Source organism: Acomys russatus, chromosome 19 (genome assembly GCF_903995435.1).
Source record: "Acomys russatus chromosome 19, mAcoRus1.1, whole genome shotgun sequence".
NCBI classification, from domain to species: Eukaryota; Metazoa; Chordata; class Mammalia; order Rodentia; family Muridae; genus Acomys; species Acomys russatus.
In genome coordinates this window covers 47717800-47723598 of record NC_067155.1, presented here as the reverse complement: position 1 = coordinate 47723598, position 5799 = coordinate 47717800, and positions in this window count along the sequence as shown.

Genomic DNA, 5799 nt, shown 5'->3' with positions numbered 1-5799 from the left:
TTTCATCTTCTGCTGTGTAGCACTTTACATGAGGTCTAGAATCAGCAACCCATGCTGTAAACTGCTTTCTAGGTGCGTCTGTCCAGCCATGAAAAGTGGCTTTTTCCTGCCTCTGCCAACTGTAGCTGTGTGGGAGGCATCACCTGCTTGGCACGTTAAAAACAGCATCTCTAGGGATGGGCTTGCCACTGAGTTGGTAGAGTGCTTACTGAGCATGTGCATAGCCCTGGGTTTGATCCCCAGCATGAACACACCAGGCACAGTGCTGGACATCCCAGGGATCAGAAGTTCAAGGTTATCCTTAGCTACACAGCAAATTGGGGGCCATCCTGGACTACATGAAATCCTGGATCAGAAACAAACTATATTTTTTAAAAGTGGTACTTCTGATACATAGCCCTGGTTGGGGGCCCAAATGGTGGGGACTGCCACTTGCATGACACTCCTACATGGCGACACACTAGCAGGACTTGAGGAGAGTCACCTTGGCCTATTGTGCTAGTTTTTCCCTCTGTACACAAGGTGTGAAAATAGCACTGATGCCTGGAGTGAGTTACGATGCAAAAAGGGCTGTGATGGGCTATGTGCACAGGCAGCGTGGCAGCAGCCCTACGGTCTCTGGTCCCGTGGTGACACACTAAGCATGCTCCTCTGCCATGCACTCTGGTGGACAGAGCGTTGTGATGCTCCTGATTGACAGTGTTTATCCATCAGCTGCGTTGGTTCCCATGGCAGCACCGTGATAAAGGCTCGGTGAAAAAGATGTCAGGAGGCTGCTATAAGCTGGCAACACTCACTACACAGCTTTTTAGAACTGAGAGATAGAGATAGAAATAGAGATAAAGATACAGAGAGGGAGAGGGAGAGGGAGAGAGAGAGAAGGGGGGAGAGAGAGAAAGGAGGGAGAGAGAGGGATATAGAGAGAGAGAGGAGGGAGAGAAAGAGAAGGGGGAAGGGAGAGAGAGGGAGGGGGAGAAAGAGAAGGGTGGGAGGAAAAGAGGGAGGGAGGGAGAGAGAGGAGAGGGAGTAGGGGGGAGAGAGAGAAGGGAGGGAGGGAGGGAGGGAGGGAGGGAGAGAGAGAGAAGAATTCTCACGCAGGCACCAGGAGGGATGGACAAGAGCTCAGTAACGCAGACATCAACACTGAATGCAGGATCCTAAAGCACACATTCAATGCAACTTTTCCTTCTCTTCAGTTTGGAAATTGCCATGAAAGTCACCAGCAAGGTCATGGCTGGGGGATGTTGTGCTATGTGACATCAGCCCTACATAGAAAGACAAGTGTTGCACATTTGCATATAGGAGGAAAATATGTCAGTCACACACAGATAAAGAATACAAAGGGGCCACTGGGGAGAAGCAGGAGAGAGAAAGTGGACATGGTGTCCCACATGGTCAGAAAGCTGACTCAAAGCACAGCCGCTAGCTAGCTAGTCTGGAATGATCTAGAAGAGAGGTACCAAAGCCCCTAACACAAAGAAGTGACATATTTAAGGAGGCAGTTGTGTATTACCTTGATGTGACTATTTCATACTATGAATGCACTGTACTCCAGAATGCAATTATGCTGTGTCAATTATAAATTTGTAATTTAATTATATTCTAAGATATTATAAGTGTGTATTTTAAAATTAAAAATATCATGGGTCATATGTGGTGGCACATTGCTATTATGCCAGTACTTGGGAGGCTAAGGCAGGAGGATTGCTGAGAGTTTGAGGCCAGCCTGGGCTATATAATCAGATCTTATCTCAAAAGACAAAACAAAATAGTTATTGAGTCAACTGCTTTCAACCAGTTTCATTTCTCACCCGGGCCACTTCCGTATTTGTTTTCTCCTTGAGACCTGCTGACCTTGACAGATTTTCAATTGTGACTGTATGGTGACTCTTTACAGCTTGGCATCTTCCAGGAGACCAGAACTGTTGGGGGGTGGGAGTGGGGGTAGGGTGTCTTCATCCACCTCTGTCCCGGCCAGGCTTCTCTGCCCACAGAGCTCAGCCTTCTTCAGAGGTACCTATACACATGGAGCAGAGCACCCCACAGCCTATCAGCACCTAAGGGCTAGTAGCTCAAAGCCAATGGCCTTGTCCCCCTCATCAAACACAAGTTTTGGGGCTGGAGGGATGGTTCGGTGGTTAAGGGCATGTCATAGGACCAGTTTGGTTCTCTGCACCATCCACTGTCAGGTGACTTACAACCACCTGACATAGCAAGACCCAGCCTCAGAATACGAAACAGAATTTTAAAAGTCTTGAAATTAAAATCATCCCAGCCATGGGCTGGTGAGATGGCTCAGCAGGTAAAGGTACTTGCTGCCAAGGCTGATCCCTGCAAGTTGTCCTCTGACTGCTACACTTTGATAATGGCATGCATGTGTGGGTGTGTGCAGACACACAATAAATAAAGCTTCTAAAACACCCAATGACTGGGACTCCTTGACACTTCAACTTTAAAAACAAAAACAAAAACAAAAACCTCTCCAACCAGAGCCAATGTGGCTCAGAGCTCACAATGCTGTTGTGCCATCTCCTTGGGGTCACCAATATAGTCACTCCTCAGGCTGACTTGGAGCTGCTAAGCATTGTGGGAGACTCCCATTCTATTATTAAAGCTCAGGCCAGTGCTTCCTTCCTACTATTGATCAGACAGAACCCCTTCCCCACTGAGGTCCCTTGTGGGTTCCCATAGTCTGGCCCTGTCACCCTGAAGTCCCCCACAGGCACCCGTTGTCTCTGCAGGACAGAAGCATCCAGAGCAGGGGGTCTGGAGGAGGCTACATTCCCCCAGATAAGTCATTGTTTGTGGGTCATTCATGTTCTGATGGCTCTGAGACCTCCAGTTGGAAGGGGGTCCCCTCTTCAGAAGCGACAATAAGCAGCTCTTAAAGGGTCACACAGGTCAGGGGGAAAACAGGATTTGATTGACACAGAGCCAGCTGGACCAAGGTCTGGACTAGCATGCTGTGAGCAGGGCGCCCTCTCCTGCCCTCAGGCTGTGAGAACAAATGATGAGGAAAAAAAACCAAAACAAAACCGAGACACCATGCAGAGGTAAGGTGCAGTCAGCCTCCAGATCCACTATCCAGGAAGACCACACATTCCCACCCCTTGCACTGAGAAAGACAATTGCAATTTTGGAAACAGCTTCAGTGGGAGAAACAGGATAGCTCCCTCTAGTGGCTGTTCTTGGTTTTGTCAACCTGACACACCCGGAAAGAGGGGGACCTCGGCTTCCATCAGCCTTTTAAAGGAATCACCAAGTTTTTTTCTGCAATCCCTGCCTTGAAAAACGTCCTGCTGATAAGAGTGCAGCTCCCCTCCCCAGGATACCCAACTTACCTCCGTGGCCTTTTGCCTTACTGTGGTTCTGATAAGAAGCATCCTCCCAAAGGCTTGGTCTCAACTGTGAGACGATCAAGAGAGTGTTAGCTTTATCAGTGGGCTACTAGGAGGAAACGGGCCTGTCTGTTACTTTTCTATTGCTCGGAGAAACACTGTGGCTAGAAGCAATGTGGGGAGGAAAGGGTTTATTTCAGGGTACAGCTCGCAGTCCATCACTGAGCAAAGGCAGGGTAGGAACTCAAGGCAGGAATCTGGGGCACAAACTGAAGCAAAGGGGTGCTGCTTACTGGCTTGCTCCCCAATGGCTTCCTCAGCCGGCTTTCTTACAGCACCCAGAACCACCTGCATGGAGGTGGCAGCACCCAACGATGAGCTGAGCTTTCTCTCGTCAATCAAGAAAATGCCCACAGGCTTATTACACATATTAATGTTATGGAGACATTTTCTCAATTAAATCTCTTTCCTCTTAGATGATTCTAGCTTGTGTCAAGTTGACAAACAACAAAACTAGTGAACCAACTGTCAGAAGGAATAGCTCCAGGCCCTGTAACTACTCACCCTCCACCACACACATTCACGGTGTCTCTCTCCTGACCCCTGCTGCCCAGCACTCACAAAGCTTTCTCCTTGTGTGACTGAGCTCATCAGGCAAGTCCACATCTACCCTGAACCTTTGCACGTGTTGCCTAAGTCTGTAGCATCACACCCCTCCCCCATTTCCTCTTTTCACACATCAACACCTCTGAGTTGTCTGGCTCCCTGCCCTGCTCCTCTGGATCACAGGCCCTAAGGGCCTGGGACCATATTGGGTGCTTTCTGGTGCTCCCTAGCAGGGTGGACCTGGCAGGCTCCCAGCTGGTGTTGTACAGGCATTTATGGAACAAGAGCTGCTTGCTTCATAGAAAGGAGAATGGAGATGCATGCTTCTTTGTGGAAGGGTAGTATTGTTGTTCTTGTTGTTGTTTGTGTGTGTGTGTGTGTGTGTGTGTGTGTGTGTGTGTGTGTGTGTGTGTGTGTAGCTGCACAGTAAAGCCACTGAAGCTTTGGTGAGGAGGGCAAGTCTGTAACACCCATCCAGATGAAAAGGGATGGAAGACCCTGGTCTATGAAATGGAGTGATGAGACGGCATTGTCCTCTTCCTTCTATCCCTGGACCAAGAAAGGCCATGCCCCTACAGAAGACCTGGGACCAAGCCATAGAGCTCCGGGGAATAACAAGCCCCGTGGCACTGTTTTTTGAAAACATTTAGAAAGGCAAGGTAGGGTAAGGCCAAACTAAACTCCAGCTGCTGGTACTACACAGGCCCCCAGCACACACAGGGACCTGCACTTCACTGCGTCCATATCTGGACCCTGGTCCCATGCAGGTCTTCTCCCATGACTGGGCTGAGGCATCCACAGAATGCCAGGTTCCTGGCCCCTCTCCCATGTCCTCACATTCCCTCCAGTCACGGTGAGTCCTGGGAAGCCATAAAAAAATGTCTTTTGACCTCAGATGGGGGGGAGAGGAGGGGGAAAGGGCAGGTACCAAGAGATCCAAGAAAGAGTTCCATCCAGTCTCACTTGGTGAACCAGTGGATTTACTGTGGTCACTTACAAGGGTGTGCTGCTCCTGGGCAGCCTGCTGCATGAACACTCAGGAAAAGCTGCTCCATGGACCAGTCTGCAGGCAACTTACAGGCAGTTACACTGCCACAGAGTGCTGAGCCCCAGGCAGCCTGTGCCCCCCGCTAACAGGCCTGTAAAGGTCTCCTATGATTGGCTCAGCTGCTCTGCACTAGACATGACTGCCATGTCCTGTCTGGGACATAGATACATGGAAAGTGTGTCTAGACTTATTTACAAGTGCTCATGTCTCCTCAGAAAGTATCACACAACGGGGTCTTATACAATGGCAATCTCCCCAGAAGTCCTTTTATAATGATGAGGCAGAAAATATATTCTTGTTTGCTTCTCTGGGATCATTTTAATGTAAACACAAAATGTTTGGAGAGATTGTTGGAAAAAGTAACAAGAGGATCTGTAAATGTTATTTTTAAGTAAACTATGAAGTCAGCATAGAAACATATCCTTAGTGCTGACTCACTTGCCCACACACCCCTGCTTTGCTAGAAAATAAGATTCAGTCACCTGCCTGGTCAAGAGGCCACCCGAGCACATAATCAGGAGTACACTGCAGGCCAAGGACTCAGGCTGACCTTGAAGGAACCTGGCCATGAGTGATGGCAACCTCTTTGGTGGTACGCAGGTCCTCTGCGGCTACATCAGATGGCACTGAAGCAGAGAGGGCGGGAGCTGCACAAGCACAGTTTCATCTTCAGAGCTTTCAGGGAGCTTCCAGACAGGAAGAGTGAGTGTCCAGACAGGAAGTGTAAGCATCCAGGCGGGAAGTGGGAGCATCCAGGAGGGAAGAGTCTCCGCTGCAGGTCAGCTCTGCACCAGGACGCACCTGCAG